We start from the raw sequence: 22,703 nt of genomic DNA on the forward strand, positions 1-22,703 counted from the left end.
AGCAGAACTTGTAGATACTGTGCAAAGTATCTTACAAGTTAAACTTTCCATACAACAGAGAAAATATAATTAAGCCAAAATATTTTTGCCACTATTTACCAAGAACTATCTTTCCTCCAGTTTCAAATAACATGTTCCTCATTTCCTTCTGAGCTCTTGTCAAGAAATATGTTCAGGGGCTGGAGCAATAGCCGGTAGGGCATTTGCCTTGCACACAGCCAACCCAGGTTCCATTCCCAGCATCCCATATGGTCCCCCAAGCACTGCCAGGAGTAATTCCTGAGTGAACCTCTGTTACTCAGGAGTAACCTATGTGCATTGCTGGGTGTGACCCAAAAAGGAAAAAAAAAGTTTATTTTTCATGTTTTCAGCAACATTCTGTTTCTGGAAACACAGGTATTCTCCCAAACCATAGAAACTTTCTCACCCACAGCACTGTGGTAGGGTGTTTGCCTTGCGCTCGGCCGGCTGGGCCAAGCCGGATTTGATTCCTCTGCCCCTCTCGGAGAGCCTGGCAAGCTACCGAGAGTATCTCGCCTGCACGGCAAATCCTGGCAAGCTACCCAAGACGTATTCAATATGCCAAACACATTAACAACAAGTCTCACAATGGAGACATTACTGGGCCCGCTCAAGCAAATCGATGAACAATGGGAGGACAGTGCAGTGCTACAGTGCAGTGCTCCTGACTTCATTCAGGGCTCTCACCAGAAGCTAGACTTTTAATACTATGTGCCTTGAAATTCTTCCAGACTCTGCTCTTTAACTAATTTCCATGACCAAATTCCACAGTTACTTCTAGTTTATAGCAGCATCCCACCTCCAGGGACCAACAGCTGTGCAAGTTCCTAAAGCTGCTCTACAAAATAATATTAAATTAGTGGGCTCAAATAATAGAATATTTTCCAATTTCAGTTCTGGAGCCTACAAGTCTGAAATCAAGGTTGTGATCTTCTGAGAGCTTTATGAGAGAATCCTTCCGCCTGCCTTCCATCTCTCCCTCCCTTCCCTCTTCCCCTCCCGTCCATCTCTTCCTCCCTTCCTTCTTTCCCTTCCTTGTGTTCTTTGGCTCTGGCTAAAGAAAAATCTAATCTCTGTCTCATCTTTCAAAGCCTTCTCTTTGTGTCTTCTCTGTTACTCATAAGATACTTGTCACTTTGGTACTACTTGTTTAATCCATGATAAGATCACCTTAAAGGTCTTAAGGTCTTTCAAAGTTGGCAAAACCCTCCATGACATTGAAGCTAATGGTATCTTCAAAGATGCCACGCCACTGTCTGAGCAAGTGAAAACAGAGATAGATAAATGGGACTATCTTAAACTAAGAAGCTTCTGCACCTCAAAAGAAACAGTGACCAAAATACGAAGACAGTCTACAGAATGGGAAAGGATATTCGCCGAATACACAAGGGGTTGATATCCAGGATATACAAAATACTGGTTAAACTCCACAAGAAGAAAACATCCAACCCCATCCAAAAATGGGGCAATGAGATGAACAGAAACTTTCTCAAAGAAGAAATCCGAATGGCAAAAAGGCACATGAGAAAATGCTCTACATCATTAATCATCAGGGAGATGCAGATCAAAACCACAATGAGATACCATCTCACACCTCAGAGACTGGCCCACATTCAAAAGAACAAAAGCAACCGATGCTGGCGTGGATGTGGCGAGAAAGGGACACTCCTTCACTGTTGGTGGGAATGTCCACTGGTTCAGCCCTTCTGGAAAACAGTATGGACGATTCTCAAAAAATTAGAAATTGAGCTCCCATTTGACCCAGCAATACCACTCCTGGGAATATATCCCAGAGAGGCAAAAATGTATAGTCGAAGTGACATCTGCACTTGTTTGTTCATTGCAGCACTCTTTACAATAGCCAGAAACTGGAAGAAACCGGAATGCCCAAGAACAGATGACTGGTTAAAGAAACTTTGGTACATCTACACAATGGAGTACTATGTAGCTGTTAGAAAAGATGAAGTCATGAAATTTACATACAAGTGGTACAACATGGAAAGTATCGTGCTAAGCGAAATGAGTCAGAAAGAGAGGGATAGACATAGAAAGATTGCATTCATCTGGGGGACATAAAGTAACAAAATATGAGATTAATACCCAAGAATAGCTGAGATCAGCACCAGGAGGATTACTCCACAGCTTAGTGGCCAGTCGGGCATTCTAGAGGAAAGGGCAGCTCAGATAGAGAAGGGAACACCAAATAAAGGGTGTTTGGAGGATCCTCCCAGGAGGGGAGATGCATGTCGAAAGTGGACTATGGACTGAACATGTTTGCCACTCAATGCCTCTTTTGCAGACCACAACACCCAAAAGGAGAGAGAGAACACAGGGGATTGCCCTGCCACAGAGGCGGGGGGGGGGGATGAGGGGATGGGGGTGGGGGGATATTATCCATGGTGGTGGAAAATGGGCACTGGTGGAGGGATGGGTATCTGATCATTGTATAATCAAACCCAAGCACAAAAATTTGTAAATCTACAACTGTACCTCATGGTGTTTCACTAATAAAAAAAAATTTAAAAAAAAAAAAGGTCTTAAGGTCTTTAACAAAATTGTAGAGATATTTTCCCAAAGAAGGTATTACTCACAAGTTCTAGAAATTAGGTTGTGGACATATCCTCTCTGGAGCTGAGATTCAACCCACTAGCACATCCCAGGGAAATTTTCACCTGCGTTTATAAAGTATAAGGCAAAGGTAAATGTATTCGCATCAGTCTTGTAGTAGAGGTGGTGGTGGTGGTGGTGGTGTGTGGGAGCTGAAATTCTACCAAGAGGACAATATGTATATAAAATATGTTGGATCCTCACTGAATTTAAGACATTTGTAACTCGCTGATAACCTCTGAGCTTCCCCCATATCCCAGTGCCCACCCACGATTTCCAGGTCAATGAACAGTTCTGGCTGGGTGCTGTGAGTGGCAGGGACATGAACTTCCAGTCTGCAGAATGTCAAAGTGAACTTGCCACATGCTGCTCTGCCCCAGGAACACTGGGAGGCACATGTTGGCAGTGGCATCTCCTTGAAATACAAGTAGTGAGGGTCCCTGGGTCCCCTTCATAACTTCAAAGAAAGTTGTCCAAAAGAGCAACTAGTCTTGCAGTGTTCCTGTTGAATGAGGAATATGCTTGTATGCATTAAACTGTAGTGATTTGGGGACTGTCTGCTTTTTCTGTAAAGTCAAGCTTTCCTTGATTGAGTGTGCATACATAAAACAGGTTTATGTTTTAAGAGAAACAGGTTAGAGATGCATAGAGCCCTATGGATGGATTCTAAACATTAATTCTTTTTCTTTTTTTTTATTGAATCACCGTGAGATATAGTTATAAGCTTTCATGTTTGAGTTACAATCACGCAATGATCAAATACCTATCCTTCCACCAATGCACATTCCTCACCACCAATATCCCCAGTATACCCCCACCTTTCCCACCTTCCCACTGCCTCCATGGCAGACAATATTCCCCATACTCCCTCTCTATTTTAATTCTTAATGAAAAATCAAGAAATTAAATGGAATACATAGGAGCTGAAGAGGTAGTACAGCAGATAGGGCACTTGCCTTTCATGTAGCTGACCTGGTTTTGATCCATGGCACCAGGAGCCTGCCAGGAGAGATCTCTGAGTGAGTGCAGAGCCAGAAGGAACAAGCCCTGAGTACTACAGGTGTGATCCAAAAACAAAAAGGAAAGAAAAAGAAATATATAAAAACTACTTTACAGATTTTTAAAAGGCATACTAATAAAATGCATATTTCATAAGGACCCATCAATTTTTTTTAAATCCTCATTAAAGTAGAGGAGTAGGGAGAGGAATGACCATGGGATAGGAAAGAAATAAATCCATCTCTGGAGTGAGGGGGTTGCCAACTCTAATTATAACACTATTTGAGCACCAAGGAGGATGACTAATCAGATATTACATTCTCTAGGTCTAAGGTGATATCTCCAAAAGAAACAGAAGTTTGGTGTCTTGTTGAGAGGTAAGGGGTGAGGAGGTAAAAGAGAAGAGCAGCCCAGGTGACTGAGAAGGAAGAATTAGAATTACTGAGACGATAAATAGTCCAGAAGAAACAAGATCTTGACAAAGAATCTGGTTGGGGGTGGAAAGGATTAAAGAGATTACAGAGAAGGGGAAAAATAAAGCATAATTAAACTTAACATCTTGACTATGCCTCCAGAGCCATGCCTCCATGGCCTTCTTTCTCCTCCCCTTGGTCCCCTACACTCCAGACCAGGTTCTCTCCAAACTTTTTCAGACGGTCTCAGGGCCAGGCCTTACAGCTGCCTTTATCTCAACCATCTCAATCATTTCCATGGCCTTTAGTCATGCAAGCCCCTACAGAAAGCTCCTTTAACCTCTGTTCCCCCACACACACCCCACCCCCACATTCTATTTCCCACTGAGGTTCTTCAAAGCACTATTATCTGACAGTCCTGTTTTTCCAATGTCTATTATCTCTCCCCAGAAGACCACAAGCTCAACAAGAACAGGTCCTTGCATAGTTTGTCACTGTATGTCATTTGGGGCACAGAGAAGACACTCAATAAATACTCCACAAATAGTTACTGTGAAGAATGGCTGTGGACTCTGCTAGTCAGCCTGAGTGACAGGGAATTCAGAGCTGCTGGGAAGCCAGAAAGAGATGATGAGAAAAGAGGTGCACTTGGAGAAAAAGTTGAGTTTAGGTTTGCAAATGTTGAATGTGTAGAATGACCTTAAGACAGAGCGAGGTAGAGGTTTCATTCCAGTAATGAGTCAAAATCTGTAGATCTGAGAGCTCTTGACAGCTTATAGTTGAAACTATAAGGGAACAAAAATAACCTTTCCCCTATCCTCGAAGGTTCATTCATGGGGTTGTACAGATTAATGTGATAAAAGAGAAGTTGACAGGAGAAAAGGCATTCTTAGTTTATTTGATGTTAATAATATTTACATGGCATGAGGGCCTTCTCAGGAAAGAAGTGAAGATTCAAAAAAACAGCAGGACCTGACAACTTATAAACCATTTTAACTTGAGGCTGGAGCTATAGTTCAGCAGAGAGTGTGATTGCTTTGAATGTGGCCAACTTGAGTTCAATCTCCAGCATCTCATATCGTCCCCTGACTACCACCAGGAATAATTCCTGAGTGCTGAGCCAAGAGTAGCCCCCAAACCAAAACAAAACAAACAAGCATAAACAACAATTCAACAAAGATTGAAATCTTTAGTGATGTAACAAGACAAAGGAGAAGGTTTTCTGAGCTTCTAGGGGCTGCAAATGATGGTAAAGTAAAATAAAGTCAGGCATTCATAAACAATGGGATATTTCTGATATTTCTGAGAAATGTGTGGCTAAGTCATTTCATGGTTGTATGAACATTGTGGAGTGTATAATTACACAAGCCTAGTTGGTATCTCCTACCACATACTTCGGCTATAGGGCACGGCTTATTAGGTCCACTGTTGTACATGTGGCCTGTCAGTACATGAATATTAAGTGATGCATCTAGTCCGTATGAGGGAAATCTAAGGAAGATAAGCATTATCTCAGCAAGACTTGTTATCCTGTCCATCTTGGAGCCCACTTTTCATCTTCTTCATGACCATACATACAACTTCCTCAGCTGAGGGGATGATGAGCAGTTCTTTTTTTCTTAGAAGTTTCTGTTTTTAGTCAAAAAGGAAACACCAGGAAAGCTTTTTTTCTGCATCTGATGAATTTCAAATGTCTTCAGCTCAAAATAACCTTTATGTTAAGGACCGGAGCAATAATAACATTGGGTAGGGCAGTTGCCTCACACATGACTGACCTGAGTTTGATGCCTCTATGGTCCTTCAAGCACCACCAAAAGTGATCCCTGAGTGCAGAGCTCAGAGTAAGCCCTGAGCAGTGTCAGATGTGGCCCCCAAACCAAATAATAATGATAATCCTTGTGTTAAATTAACATGTTTGGGGAGTGATATATTCTAACCCCCCCTTAAATTCATGAAGAGAGGGGAGAGGAAGAGAGATAGTGCAGGGGTTAAGGCACTTGCCTTGAATTCAGATGACCCAGGTTCAAATTCCTAGCACTGTGTATGTTCTCCTGAGCACCTCCAGGGGTCATTCCTGAGCACTGAGCCAGGAACAGGCCCTGAAAACATTACCGGTTGAATGAAGTCATGATATGCAATACTTGGATCTCAGTGTGAAGCCTAATCTCAAGGTTTGTACGATCTGGCGCTAAATTTCATCCATATATATTGTCTGGGGAATTGAGACAAACATAATCTTTGTCATCTAGGGATTTTATGCTTAACTGAAAACAGACCATATATAAAGGACTTAGGGAAAACACTACTGGGATAACAGCTTGAAGACTCTGCTATGTAAAACCATTGGACTACCTTGAAATTCCCCATCAGTTACTTGTAGCTGCAGAATAAACACCTCTGGAACCCGGGACACATCAGAGTTTGAGCAGAAATTTAACAGTTTTTTTAGACCAAGATGGCTTTTAAAGGGTCAGAAAGATAGTGCAGGGGTTAAGGTGCTTGTCTTGCATTCTGCTGACCCCATTTTGAATCTTTAGCACCACATATGGTCCCTAGGCATCTTCAGGGGCACTCCTGAACACAAAGCCAGAAAGAGACCCTAAGTACCACAAACCCAATCAATACCCCACTCCTATTCAAAAAAAAAAAAAAGAAAAAAGAAAAAAAGATGGTCTTTAAGCCATATCCTTCCTAGGCCTCTTACCAGGCACTTCTGGACTCAGCCCATTACCCACACTGTGAACAAGGAGTGGAAATAGTGAACCCAAATGTAAGATCCATTTATCACCACTGGCTGCCCAGATAGAATCATTTGGGAAAATTAAAACAAACAAACAAACAAAAAAGACCCCAAAAGACAAAGACCCATTTCACTTAACATGATACTCTCTGTGTCTATCCATTTATAAGCAAAGTTCATAACTTCATCTCTCCTGACAGCTGCATAGTATTCCACTGTGTAGATGTACCAAAGTTTCTTTAACCAGTCATCTGTTCTAGAGGACTTGGGTTGTTTCCAGATTTTGGCTATTGTAAACAGTGCTGCAATGAACATATAGGTACAATGTCATTTCTACTGTGCTTTTTTGCATCCTCAGGATATATTCCCAGAAGTGGTATTGCGGGGTCATATGGAAGCTCAATTTCTAGTTTTTGAAGGACTGTCCATATTGTTTTCCAGAAAGAATGAACTAGTGGGCATTCCCAGCAATGGTGAAAGAGTGTCCCTTTTTCCCCACATCCACACCAGCACTGGTTGCTTTTGTTGTTTTGAATGTGTGCCAGTCTCTGTGGTGTGAGATGATATCTCATTGTTGTTTTGATTTGCATCTCCCTGATGGCTAGCGACGTGGAGCATTTTTTCATGTGCCTTTTGGCCATTTATATTTCTTTTTTGCGAAAACTTCTGTTCATTTCTTCTCCCCATTTTTTGGGGGGTTGGAGGGTTTTTTCTTGTACAATTCTACTGGTGTCTTGTATATCCTGGATATTAATCCCTTATCAGATGGGTATTGGGTAAATATTCTTCCCCATTCTTATAAATGGATAGACATGGAGAGTATCATGCTAAGTGAAATGAGTCAGAAAGAGGAACAGACATAGAAGGAATGCACTCATTTGTGGAGTATAAAACAACATAACATGAGGCTGACACGTAAGGACAGTAGATACATGGGACAGATAGATTGCTCCATAGCTGGAAGCTTGCCTTATGAGCAAAGGGGAGAATACAGCTCGAATAGAGAAGGGATCACTAAGAAAAAGATAACTGGAGGAATCGGTATGGGAGATGTGTGCAGAAAGTAGATAAAGGACCAAACATGATAACCTCTCAGGGTCTGTATTGCAAACTATAATGCCCAAAAGTAGAGAGAGATTTTGGGGAATCATGTCTGCCATAGAGGCAGAGGGAGGGTGGGAAACGGGGGAGGGGGTTATACCGGGGATATTGGTGGTGGGGAATGTGCACAGGTGGAGGGATGGGTGTTTGATCATTGTGTGATTGTAACCCAAACATGAAAGCTTAAAACTATCTCATGGTGATTCAATAAAATTTTTAAAAAAAAGACAAAGACCAACAAAACAAAACTTCTACCTGTATCCCACTCTGTAGCAATTAAATCAGAATTTTGGGGAGGTGGATATTGGACATTGGTATTAAAACACTAAGACGGATTATAATGCACAGCCATGTGTAAGAGGAAAAATGGTTTCCAAATTTTAAAAAAATGTGTTGCCTTCACTGTTCCTCTTCCTCACACTTTGAGGCATCTCTACAGAGGTCTATATGTTTGTTTTATTGTGTGTGTAGGGCAGGGTGGGGTATTTGGGCCACACATGGATTACTCCTAGCACTGTGCTCAGGAATCACTTCTGGCAGTGCTTGGGGGACCATACTGGTGCTGGAGATCAAATCTGTGCCAGCCACATGCAATGCAAGTGCGTTAACGTCTGTGCTATCTCTCTTTCCCATCCCTGTAGAGACCCAGATTCCTCCAGACAGCTAAAAACATGATTCAGCCCTACTCCTTCACTTAAAATAAAGGACTGGAAATTGAGATCAAAGAGGCCAAGCCATCTGCCCAAAGTTAGGGAGCTAATTAGCTGGGACTCGGACCAGGTTTCCAGAACTCAGACTGTATGTGCTGTTCAGTTTACTTTACCACAGACTCAGATACGGGGGGGGGGGGGGGGGGGGGGGGGGGGGAAACAAAGCAGGGGGGTCAGTATGGAACTCTTTCTTCCCAATCTTTTACAACTTTCCTTTTTAATACACTGTCCATGGACCAGGAGTGTGGGCCTCACAAACAACAGGTGAGAAATGTAGATTCCCAGATCCATTCAGACCTACTGAGAGCTGCATTTAAAATAAGATCTGTGCAGCTGTTAGGAAAAATTAAGTCATGAAATTTGCTTATACATGGATGACATGGACAGAATCAGGCTGAGTGAAATGAGTCAGAGGGAGAGGGACAAACATTGAATGACTGTACTTATTTGTGGGATATAAAACAAACAAACAAACATAATATGTGAATAATACCCAAAGACAATAGAAACAAGAACCAGGACTAATCCATGGTAAGAAACTAGCCTGTAAGGAGTGCAGTTAGGACAAAGAAGGGACACTAACAGTTGAAAATTGTCACTCTATAACCTCTTGGTATCTATATTGCAAACCATAATGCCCAAAAGTAGAGAGAAAGTATGGGGTAAATTATCTGCCATAGAGGCAGGGGAGGGTTAAAGGGGGAGGGGGTAATATTGGGGACACTGGTGGTAGAAAATGTACACTGGTGGAGGGTTGGGTGTTAGATCATTTTATGACTGAAACTCAAACATGAAAGTTTTGTAACTGTATCTCACGGTGATTCAATAAAAAAGAAAAGAAAAGAAAATTATCACTCTGGACAAAAACTGAGTGCTGAAAGGAGGTAAAGTGATAGGCGTGATACCCTTTCAGTAACAGTATTGCAAACCACAGCACCTAAAAGTAAAATGAGAGAGAGAGAGAGAGAGAGAGAGAGAGAGAGAGAGAGAGAGAGAGAGAGAAGAAAAATGTCTGCCATAGAAGTAGGCTGAAGGCGGGAGGGAAATCTGGGACATGTGTGTCAGGAAATGTGCACTGGTGTGCACTGGTAAGGGATGGGTGATGGAACATTGTATGTACAGCTGAAACTCAATCATGAATAATTTTGTAACTATATATTCCACAATAATTAAAAAATATTTAAAATAAGATCTATAGGTGATTCTAATGCATTTTAAATGTGAGAAGTGTGCTCTAAATGACCATCTTCATACATAGTGCATGTATTTAACAGATTGTATAATTCAGGAAAACATATATTGAAAAACTTACATTGTCAGGAAGAAACTAAAATGGTACTTGTTTTAATTATTTTTAAAAATTTCAGAAATAAGGTGTTTGGTTACATACCACTGACATATGTGTATATGATGTCCTATTTTGATATCAACATATGATTTTAGATTTCAGTATTGGGATGAGAATGAAAGCCTCAGCACCCTTCATCCTGGTATCATTGTGCATGTGTCAGCTTCCAGTGCGCTCCAGCCACTCTCACTGTTGTCCAAAGTCTTTGCTTGAATCAAAACCACTGAAAGGGTTGATTGTTCAAACCACACACTGAGCACCACTACAAGCTTCTTATTGTAAAGCTCCAGGAACAGAGTAACTTGACTGACCCAATTGTTTTTGTGCCTTTCCAGGTTTTCTTGATCTGGATGATATAGAAAAAATATCATTTCTAATGCGAATTTAAGTAGACCCAACATATACGCTGATGTTTGCCAACTTTCCTACCCTGCTCCCTCATTATTAACACCAAGTTTCATGGCAAGAGCTTTCACCTGTCCTTATCTATTACCAGCAAAGCTTCCAGAGGAAGGACATGTCTACAAGTGAGCACAAAGACTCTAACAGAACAAAAGCAGAGGTGGGAAACCCTATACACGGTGAAACACAAAACCTGCAAGGATGAAAGCAGCAGGGCCCCTTTATTATAATGAAAATATTTCTCCAACCCTAGGCATCCCCACACCTTTGCTCTTGGCTCTGGGCCATCCTTCTATGCTTGAACACTAGCATTTGTAACATTCCAATTGATGGTACTGATTGTTGATTATATATGACCAAGTCCTAACAAATCCTAATTCATGGCTGAAAGTGTGGGGAATAAATACACTTGAGAGAAAGGCATGTACAAAATACAAAATAAGTGGGACAGAGTAACTTAAATGAGAGGCAAAGATGAGCTGTGTACCAGAAGCTCAAAGGAAAGGTCTAGACTGGACACAAGGACACTGCAGACTGGTCTTTTCACATAATCATTTTCTTGGTGGGCAGATAACCACCTCGCCACTCCAAGTTTAGACATTTTAGATGGAACTATAAAGAAGACCGAACGTGCATGTTCTTGACAAAGATAAAGAAACACTATTCTGGTTTGGATCAGGGCTCATCCCTGCATTAATCAGTCACAGTCACGATAGCTCAGCAAATGTGACTGTCTACAAACGACACAGAGGAGAAGGACTGATTTCTAGAAATGTATTCATTTGTGAGCTGGACAGTTACTCCAAAAAGTGGAAAGACACAGAGACAGACACATGTCAACCAGCAGTTGCACCCTGTACAGAAGAGTCTCTTTTTTTTTCATCAGCTGAGCAGGATATTTTCAAACATCAGGTGAAATCCTATTTTCTATAACCACAGGACCGAAACTGCTCAGAATCAAATGTGGAATCTCATCTTGTAACTGGTTGAACTCCCAGCCCCAGAAAGTATCTACTATTAAAGCACAAGCATTGACTGGAAAAGAATAGTACCCTATAGGTGAAAATGGTCATATGGAATGATCCTGGTGAGCCGCAGACACTGAATCTCTGAGTTGTGATGAGTCTTTTTTCTAGCTGAAAAGGTCTCCCCAATCCCAGAATTGTTCTCTCCACTCTGACTGGATACAGTATCCCTATTCCTAGCAGTCTAGGCCTTTCCACCCTTGTTTGAGGGGCATTAACCCTGCATGTGCCTCAAAACTCTACTGACTTGCTTTGAGGCAGTTTCCCTGTAGACAAATCTTACTTCTACCACAAGTCTTTGCTTCCAGAGTCCAGATCTACAAGTAGACTCAAATTCCAGCAGATTCCCAAAGGCATCAGAAAAGTTGGACTCACACAGACCAATAGCTCACTGATCAAGGAGCTCCTGGCAGTAAAATTAATATATACCAAATTCTTACTTGATCAATATAAACAGAAAAGTTCTAAGTCAAGTGAACAAATATCAAATCTGTATCATAAAATGAGAGTCACAGTTCTTTCAGAGATTTCCATATTTGACCCCATTTATAGACCCAGAGCCCCCTGGATGAAGGCAAGATCAGGTACACTGAAAAAGAACCTGGTACACTACCAAAACTTTACACCGTTAATCTTCCTCCAAGTCTTAACACAAAAAAAAACTATGCCAGGTTAACTGCACTGGAGAAAGGAATAAAGCAGATCTTCTGTGGACTGTTAGACACTGACTCTATACTGACACTAATTCAAAGAGACTCAAAACATCACTGTGACCCACCAGAACAGGAGTTTATGGAGGTCTCATGATCAAGAAATTTTAGCTCACAAAATGATATATCATGGAGGGCTGACGAGTTGATCTCCCAAACCCATTCTGGCATTATTCCCCTAGTTCCAGAAAGCACATTTAAAATAAATATTCAGTAGATAGTCATCAGCTGACAGAACCCCCCATCAGTTCTCTGACAAGTAGAATAAGCAATACTGTAGTTGGAGAGGCCAGGAGGAGGTCAGGGAGAAGAGGAAGTGGAATTTGCCCTTCCTATGAAATTAGTAAAATAGTTAATCCAAAGCATTACTGCATTCCTAGAGGGATTCCCAAGATTAGTAACATTACCAACAATACAAGGGTGGTAATTTTCACCCCATCCCCATTCAACTGCTTACTTGACCTGTACAGAGGAGGATGCAGAGAATGATAGTGGATTATCAAAAGCTTAAACAGGTGGTGACTTAATTACAGTTGTTATACAGATGATATTTCATTACTTGAGTAAATTAACCCATTACCTGGTATCTGGTATACAGCTATTGATCTGGGAAATGTCTTTTTCATTCCTTATCCATAAGGACAATCAGGCAGTTTGTTTTCAATGAAAAGGATGAACAACATAACTTCACCATCTTACTCTACAGCCCTAAGTTGCCTTAGGTTATAATATATTCAATAATTTATAACAAAGATGCCTCCCATTTTATCCTTTCAAAAGTTATCACATGGATCTGTTACAGTGATGGTAGTTGACTGATTGGATTTTGTCAACTAGACTGTCTTTCTTATGCATAAGAAAGTTTCATGCTGAAGGTATCAAATAAGTCAGACTAAAACTCAGGGGCCTTCTACCTCAGTGTGAGTTCCAGGGGCCCAGTAATGTGAGGTAAGATACTCCTCCTAAGGCAAAGATATATTTGCATCCAGCCCCATCAATATAAAAAAAAAAAAAAGGAAGTAAAACACAATCTTAGTCTCTTTAAATTTGGTGGCAATATATTCCCCAGTTGGTGTGTTACATGGAACCATTTACTGAGTCACCTAAAAAGATTTTGGTTTTTTAAACAAAGAATCTGAAAGACGTACATTAAAAATTATAAGCAACTCTTAATTGGAAGACTATCCCATGTTGATAGACTGTAAGAAAATTATGAAAATCATGAAAATTACCATTTTACCCAAAGCATTATGCAGATTCAATGCAATCTCTATCAAAATTCCTAAAGCATTCTAAAATAACTTAGAACAAACTCTGCTAAAAACTGTACAGATGGAACCAGAGCAATATATAGCAGGTAGGGCGCTTGCATTATTTTTGGACAACCTGGGTTCAATCCCCAGCATCCCATACAGTCTCCTGAGCCTGCCAGAGTAATCCCTATATACCACTGGATGTGTCCCTTCTCATTTTTTTTTTACTTGTACAGAACCTTAAACACACACCCCACAAGCCAAAGCAACTCTGAGATCAAGAAGATGGGAAACATTACATTCCCCAAATTCAAAATATACTGTAGCACTGTAGCACTGTCCTCCTGTTGTTCATCAATTTGCTCGAGTGGGCACCAGTAACATCTCCATTGTGAGACTTTTTGTTACTGTTTTTGGCATATGGAATACATCATGGGGAGCTTGCCAGGCCCTGCCATGCAGGCGAGATACTCTCAGTAGTTTGTCGGGCTCTCCAAGAGGGACGGAGGAATCAAACGCAGATCGGCCATGTGCAAGGCAAATGCCCTACCTGCTGTGCTATCGCTTGAATAGCAAACTTTCATCCCTATGGAACAGAACTGAAAGCCCCAGACTATACTTTCAGATTTGTGGACAGTTAATGACAAAGAAACTAAGTACATGAAAAGACTGACTTCAACAAATGGTGTGGGGAAAACCAGGTACACACGTAAAAATGAAGCTGGATCCCTATCCCATACTAATACAAATATTTATCCAAAATAAGATCTTTATACTACACTAGAGTCTATAGAATACTTTAAAAAAAAAAACAAGATATTAACCTTAGAGGCATCCTTAATGAATTGACTCTATTGGCAAAGAAAACAAAGACAAGAATAAACAACTGGGACTATATAAAACCAAAAAGTTTCTGTATTATATGAGAAAAATGGGACTAAGATTAAAGTACATCTTAAAAAATGGGAAAAAATATATTGCACAATATACATTTGATAAAAGTTTATATCCAATATACAAAAAACACCTAATAAAACAATAACAACCCATTAAAAATGGGGAAAGACTCTTTCAGCAAAGACACATCTTCATAGGCCAATAACCCTATGGAAAAGTACTCAGCGTCTTTTATTAAGAAACTGCATATCAAAACAACAATGAGATACAACTTCACACTAGTTAGAATGGCCTATATTTAAAAAATTCAGAAATAGTATTTGTGGGATAAAGAGAAAATAGGAACTCTTGTTCACTGTTGTGGGAATGCAAACTAGTTCAGTCTCTATTAAAAAATGACATGAAAAATTATCAAAAAAATAAAATAAAATGCTCATGTGATCCAGAAATTCTAATCCTTAATATCTACACCAAGAACACAAAAAATACTAATTTGAAAAGAAATGTGTACACCTATGTTCAATGCAGGTCTTTTGGTAATAACCAGGATATGGAATCAACACAAATGTCCAATAACAAATGAGTGGACAAAGAAGTTGGAGAGATAGGAATTAAGGTGCTTGCCTTGCACACGGTTGACCCCGGTTCAATCCCTGACACTGCATATGTCCCCTGAGCACTGACAGGAGTGATCCTTAAGCACCGAGCCAGGAGTAAACTGAGCAGAGCTGGGAATGTGGTTCAAACTGCCTCTCCCAAAGAGAAGTTGTGGCATTTACACACAACAGAATACCACTTAATAAAAGAAAAGATGAAATCTTGTCTTCTGCTAAAAACTGGAAGGAGCTAAAGGGAATCATGTCAAGTAAAATCAGAGAGAAGGCAAATACCAGATGGTCTCACTCCTATGTGGTATATGAAGAAACAAAGCAAAGGAATAGGCAGTATGTGACAACTTCCTCTCTCCTGTTGGATTCTGAATATAGAAAGTGGGGTTGCCAAGCCAGGGGATGTGGGGAAGAGATGAACTAGAAGTGACACGAGGGCAGCAGTAGGTCCTGGGCACAGGGATGGGATGAAGGGGCAGTGATTTTGTGAACATGAATGTGAACAATACTTTAACCATGTTAACTACAATAAATAAGATTTTTTCAATATGCACAAAGGGTTTTTAAAAAAAGCTGTGAGTTTTGAAAGGGAATCAGAGCAAGAAAAGGTGCTACAACACGTTCAGCTGCTTTGCAAGCTGCTCTTTGTAAGCCACAGGATCCAGCAGAGGTAAGGAAGCCTAAAGTGTTAACAGCAGACCAGTATCTGCGTGGAGTTTTTGACAGACCCAACAGGTGAATTGCATCATAGGTATTTAGGATTTTGGAGGAAAGTTCTGCCATCATCAACAGATAACAACTTACCTCTTGAGAAACAGGTGGTGGACCTTTAGTCACAACTGAATGCTTAATCACAGATCACCAAGTTACCAAGCCATCTGAGCTGCCTGTCATGAACTGAGGATTATGAAACTCATCGCAGCACAGTTAGGGATAAATAACACACTCCACTATCAAACAGAGTTGGGATACACAAGCCCAAGCAGCCACTTAAGACATTACATCATATGAAGAAGTACAGAATGCCCAGGGTTCTCACTCTATCACCTTCTCTCCCAGCTTGCATCTCTAGCAGCGCGGGGAATTCCCTACAACCATATGAAGGAGGAAAAGAGTCCAGCCTTGTCTACAAATAGTTCTGAGTGAAGTGTATGCACTGTTGATCCTTTCCGGACATCCCAGGAGGAACATGATAAAGAAAACCATCTCAGTAGGCAAGACTCCTAGAAGTTTCACTAGTTTATTCAATCTGCTGGGAGAAAGAAATGGTCAGATGTGTATTTCAATTCATGGGCTGTGTGGCCAACTGTTTTTATGCTTAGCAATTTGGAAGTATTATGGTTAGGAAACTGGCCACAAAGAAATCTGGGGGGAAAGTGACCAAAACTCTCCAAGGAGGTGGGAAGGACTTGTGAAGATATTGAATATCATGTCAATGCTTATCAAAGAGGAGGATTTTAATAGCTGAGTTGACAGGATGGCCCATTTTATGTGTAAAAGTAAGACTTTTACCCTAGTCACTACTCTCATTGCCCAATGGGTTCATTAACAAAGTGGCCTTGATGTCAGCAGAAGGTTCTACACAAGCTCAGCAACATGGACTCCCACTTACCAGGGCAGACAAAGGAAAGGCCACTGCAAAGACTCAAAACTTCAGCAGTAGGGGCTGGAACGATAGCACAGCGGGTAGGGCATTTGCCTTGCACGTGGCCAACCCAGGTTCGATTCCTAGCATCCCATATGGTCCCTGAGCACCACCCAGAGTAATTTCTGAGTACAGAGCCAGGAGTAACTCCTGTGCATCGCTGGGTGTGACCCAAAAATCAAAAAAGAAAAAACTTCAGCAGTAGATAAACAGCAGTAGATGATTGCCTTATGTAGCACTATCAGTCAGCTATCTTGTGCCAGGCTGGTTTTTAACTTTTCATCATGGAAATGATAGCATTTTGCTCTTATTAAGACAGACAAGTCTAGATATTTACTTTACCTACCTGCACACTTCTGCAAAACTCTAACCATGGACTTCCAGAACACTTCATAAATCATTATCATATTCTATATAACACTGTTTGAATCAAGAAACTCACTTCACAGTACTCATGTAACTCACTGGTCTTACTATGTTCCCTGTCATCCTGTAAAAGATGACTTGCAAGAAGGCTGTTATAATACCCATTAGATAGCAATACATGAAGAATTTGGACAAGGTACCCCAGAAGATCATAGATGCCCTGAATCAGCTGCTAATCCATGGTGCTATTTCTATGGCAGCCATCATTCATGGCTCCAGGAATCAATTCAAAGTGGAAGAAATCAAGTACTAATCAATCAAGATAGTCAAGGCAGCCCAATGAAAAGTCATGGTCCCCCATGCTATTTCTGAATTAAAGTCTTTATGTAACCTGGAACCTATAGAGTGAAACAGAGAAAAGGTCCCTAGTAGTAAGGACCATATAGCACCATGTTAAGCATATGTAATGATGAGTATCTCACCCCTTTCCAAATGGGATCTGTGGCCATTTGTTCAGGTATATTTGGAAAACGGAAATCCCAAACACTTTGACAACTGCATAGACAAACAAATTGACAGTGAGACCCAGGAGTCCAAAGCAAATTTATGCTCCCCTTGCTCCATTAAAGTGGAAGTGGAAGTAAAAATGGGCTCTTGGTGCACGTCTGGATCCTGTGGGCACACTTGTTCCTCAGATCCATCCAGCAGTCATTTTCCATTTGGCTCATAAAAATTCATTAATTTTAAAAAACTATTCTCATTGATCTATTCAATTGGTCTCTTTATTGTGATTTTGGAGACCAAAACAAGAGTCCCACATATGCAAGATATGCACTCTACCATGAAGCCATACTTGAACATTTAAACAAGAACAGACATACCTAGATGCTGCCAAGGCCCTTACATAATAGAATGGGAAGTCAAGTGGAAGTCTCTGAAACTGCCCTTACCACTTCAGCCAGACAGTAAAAACAGTATCAAATTGCAAAAGTGAAAATCTAAAGGACTCAAGGATGGTGCTCCCCAGTCACAGAGCTGTGTAATTTGGGGGCTCATAGCTGGTGCAGCAAAGGCATGTTCAGCTGGTCTCTACCCAAGCCAGAAGGATTCTGGAGCCCCTGATCTAATACCAACTCAAATAAGCTTTAACCTAGTTGCAGCAGCTATGCTGAAGGGTATCTAGGCTAAAGCAGATAAACATTGCCTCAGGTACAGAGTTTACAACTGCAGATTCAGATAAAGGCATTTTTTCCATCTCTATCAGAAAGATCAGGGGTGGAGAAAGAACATCAGGGTAAGGCACTTGCCTTGCAAATGGCCAACCTGGTTTCCTTCCCTGGCACTAAATATGGTCCTCTGAGTACCAACAGAGTGGTCTCTGAGCACAGGGCCAGGAGTAATCCCTGAGCACAACCAAATGTCGCTCAAAACCAAAACCAAAACTCCACCCAAACAAAAAACAGAAAGGAATCGATCACAAGTTACTCTTCTATGGGTCAGATGACAGCATTTACTAATAAATTTGCCCCAGGGCAGTGGGAACTCTACCCTCAATTTTGGAATCTAAACAGACTCTAAAGAAACCTGTGCCACCTGGGTGTGATTTGTACCTGAGAAGCAAGAAGAGACAGGTGAGCTAAAGGCTCCTGGGATGAGAGAGGAAAATACTGCCAATATTCAGAGGCTCACTGTGTTGGCTGCCTGCTTCCACCAGAGACACAGCAAATTCCCAGTAATGATAAGGTGTAGGGGCATGAGAGATAGCACAAGTGGGGAGGGCACTTGCCTTGCACAGGGTCAACCAGGATTCGATCCCTGGCCCATTGGTCCCCGAAGCCCGCCAGGAATGTTCCCTAAATGCAGAGCCAGGAGTAAGTCCTGAGCACCGCTGGGTGTGGACCGCAAACAAAAACAAACAAGAAAGATAAAGTGTTGCTCCTATCCAGGAACTTGGAATTCCTCATACCAGGACAAAAAGCAGGCAAAAGAAGAATCACCTATGAGGCATGAAAAACTGGTCTTGAAAAGCAGAGAGTGACAGGGCTGCCTTCACAGCCACAGACCTGCTACGTACAGTCCCCCGAGCCCCAAAAGGATTGGCCTCTGAGCATAGAGGTAAGCCATTTGTTTCTCTCAGTGAAAGAAGGTACAGCAGCGCCAGCCTAGTTTGTGTCCACAAAGCAAGTCACCCGGGACCAAAGAAGGATGAGAAGAGCTGAGAAGGAGCAGTAAAGCGGGAGATGGGAGCCACGGCAGCCTGCGGGGGAGGATCGAGCTCATTCCATTCCCCTTCTTCCTGCATGTTTCCCCACTGAAAGGAACCTGCCCCAATTCTCAATGTACCACTGGCAGAACTTACCTAAAATCAGTAAAGCTGAGTCGCAGGTGGATTGCAGAGGTGCATTGCCAGATTGATCACCTCCTTTAGGACAGCGTTCTTCAACCTTTACCAGCTTGCAGGCCAGCACCTGATCTGCAACCTGGTCCAGCAGTAATAACCAAAGCGGTAAATGAGTGGTTTTCAACCTTTCTACACCTCTGGACCGGCATCATCCAGGGACAGGTGGTTGAAGACCCCTGATTTAGGGCTCCCACGCTCATTCCCTCCCCTGCCAAGATGTTGGCAGCAGACAACTCAGCAGTCCTTCAGCAGTATCCCTCTCAAGGCATTACTCTCTGCTCAAGTTTCTTGTTCAAGATCACACCCTCTTCAGGGGAACTGCTCGCATCCAATGACTGGCTGATTTGGAGGGACAAGAACAATCCCTTTGTTTCCATGTGGGATCACTGAGAGGGGCAGCTGTAGTTGCAACCCCGCCGGCAGGATTAACAAACTGTTTGAAACAGCACCGCAGCCCACCTTCTCCCTCAGTCACTCATCCTAGTGTCACTAATCCCAGTCACCGTCCTTCAAGCACATCTTCATCTCCTAATCTGTGGTCCAAGGAATCCATCTTGCAACACATGAGTTATCTCACTGGATGCTCACCACGACTACTCTATCAGTTTCACTACTGTATTTGACAGTTAAGAACTTTGGCAAGCTTGAGAGTTCCCTGGTTCTAGGACTACAGAAGTTATTCCTGACTCTGTGCTTAGGAATGACCCTTGGCAGTGCTCAGGGCACCACATGTGGTGCTGGGAACTCAAATCAGGATCAGGTGTGATGCAAGGGAAGTACCTTCTCCCCTGAACTATCTCGCCAGCCCATGGGGTGATACTCTTAACTCAGCACAAACCCCTAATTTTGGTGCTGAAATGTGCCATCTGTTCCCTGGATGAGACTCAGCACAGTCAGGTACTTACTTTTAGAATGTGTCTTTCCAACATGTGTACCCTTGGAATCAATTTGAACACTGGAGCAAAAGAAAGGAGAGGGGCCGGAGAGATAGTACAACAGTTAGGGTGCTTGCCTTGCATGCATCCAATTCAGATTTGATCCCTGGCACCCCATAGGGTTCCCGGAACCCTGCAAAGAATGAGCCCTAAAAACACAGTCAAAAATAAGCCATGAGGGCTGGAGCGATAGCACAGCGGGTAGGGTGTTTGCCTTGCACGCAGCCAACCCAGGTTCGATTCCCAGCATCCCACATGATCCCCTGAGCACCGCCAGGGGTAATTCCTGAGTGTAGAGACAGGAGTGACCCCTGTGCATTGTCGGGTGTGACCCAAAAAGCAAAAAGCAAAAAAAAAGCCATGAGTACTTGCCAGAGGAAGAAAGGGAAAGGAAGGGGAGAGGAAGAAAGGGAAAGGAAGGGGAGAGGAAGGAAGGAAAGAAGGAAGGAAGGAAGGAAGGAAGGAAGGAAGGAAGGAAGGAAGGAAGGAAGGAAGGAGAGAAGATAGGGAAGGAGAGAAGATAGGGAAGGAGAAGAGTGAAAGGGAGAAAGAGAGACAGAGACAGAGAGAGACAGAGTCCCAGCTCTCCTCTCCAGGTTCCATAAACCTTCCCACTTGATGGCTGTGGGCTCCAGGGGTCACATCCTCGAGTCAAGGCCATGGCTCTCTCCCCTGTTCCCTATTCAGCAGAGGAGTGTCCCTGACATGATCTGAAGTCACCCACAGAGCCCAGTGTAACAGAATCCCGAAGGCATCATAATTTTGATTCTATAAATCCAGAGGCTTAATAAGTGATTTGTGCTAAGATGTCTCTGTCAAGATCACCCAGGTTTGCAACGTTTTTCCCTCCCTCCCCACCCCCAAGCTCTCAGTCACTGCCCTGGGGAAGGTTCCATCACTCAGTCTTCCCTTCCCTTCCCTTCCCTTCCCTTCCCTTCCCTTCCCTGCTGAAGGAGGGATGAGGGGAACATCACCATTGTGACAGAGGAATAGATGGCCATTGACTGCTTCAGGTAACCCAGAAGCACTGTTCTTCTCTATATATACTCTGGGCAATCTCTTTAATGATGTCTAGACTTCCATCAGCCTCTGCACATAAGCAATGTGTATCCATCACTGGGGGGCAATGGAGCGTGGCTAGAAACTTTGCATAAGAACTTCTCTTGCATAACATCTATATATAGCTCCTTTGGCAACCCCCTTTTATACCCAACGAGGCTCCAGTTCAAAACATGTTCTTTGGTGTTCTCCCAGCTTTACTTCAGAAAAGGAAATAAAGGGGCCAGAGAGATAGTACAGTGGGTAGGTACTTGCCTTGCATGTGGCTGACCTCGGTTTGATTCCCCGCATTCCTTTTCCACCCCTCCCTGTCCCCCAAACCTGCTAGGAATGATCCCTGAATACAGAGCCAGGAGTATAGCCTGAGAACTACTGCATATGTCCTTCTTCCAAAAAATAAAAAAAAAAAGTGGTTGGACAAATTGGAAATAACGGTGGTGGGAAGGTGTAATGGTGATGGGATTTGGTGCTGGAATATTGAATGTAACAGATCATCATCATGAACAACTTTATTAAAAATAAATAAATAAAACGTGCAAAAGAATGCCCCCCCAAAACAAACAAACAAGCAAACAAACAAAAAGGAAAGTAAGGATAGAAATGACATTGTAAGTATTACCCTCCCACTACTAATGTACTTCCCACACTCCCACTCTCTTCTAGACTTGCTTCTCATTCCCAGCCTTGGCTCATCTGCTCAGGAGGCCTGTCTCCTTCCCCTGACGGCATGTCAAGTGCATTCCTGCCCTTGTTCTTTGCCCCTGGCACTGCCCACATTTCTCCCCATGACTCCTTCATCCAGTTCCTTCTATAATCCAGATGCCCAGAGCCTCCTCAGCTGCACAGTCCCTGAGCAACCCCTTCTACCCCAAACTATTCCCAAAGCTTTTCCACAAGACACTTGGACAGATATTGGACCCTAATTTCCAATTAGGAAAGTATGCCTATATCCAGATTCAGGTGGTATGCCTATATCCAGATTCTGTTTACTGGAATGTGATCCTCATGTAGTGCCTTAATTACTCCAAGTCTCTCTGCTATTTCTTATACAATGGAGCTAATAAACCTACCCAAAATATTTACGGCAAGAACTAATGTTGATCAGTTGGTAAGAAGTGATCCTTAAATTTGCAAGTGCTGTACTTGAAATGCATCCTTGTGCTTTTTGGTTGTCATCACCGTGTTTTTTCTACCCAGTCAGCGCTGAGGTCACCTCTCTTACTTCCTTTCTCACTCTAGCTGGGGACACTCCCAGCGGCAGCGACACTGAGGCTAAAGTTTCATACAGAGTTGAAGGTGTATAAAGGAAGTCACTTGCTCAACCAAGTTAAGGTAAAACTGTAATCATTTAAAACCTTTTTCTATATTGTTCCACAGAGGGATTCAAGAGACCTCTCCAGAGAAACATTCTGAAAAGTGAAATATTTTATTGCTCCCGCCCATGAAAATCCATGCTGAGAGAA

The sequence above is a fragment of the Sorex fumeus genome, unplaced genomic scaffold (assembly GCF_029834395.1).
Source record: "Sorex fumeus unplaced genomic scaffold, SorFum_2.1 ptg000037l, whole genome shotgun sequence".
NCBI lineage: Eukaryota > Metazoa > Chordata > Mammalia > Eulipotyphla > Soricidae > Sorex > Sorex fumeus.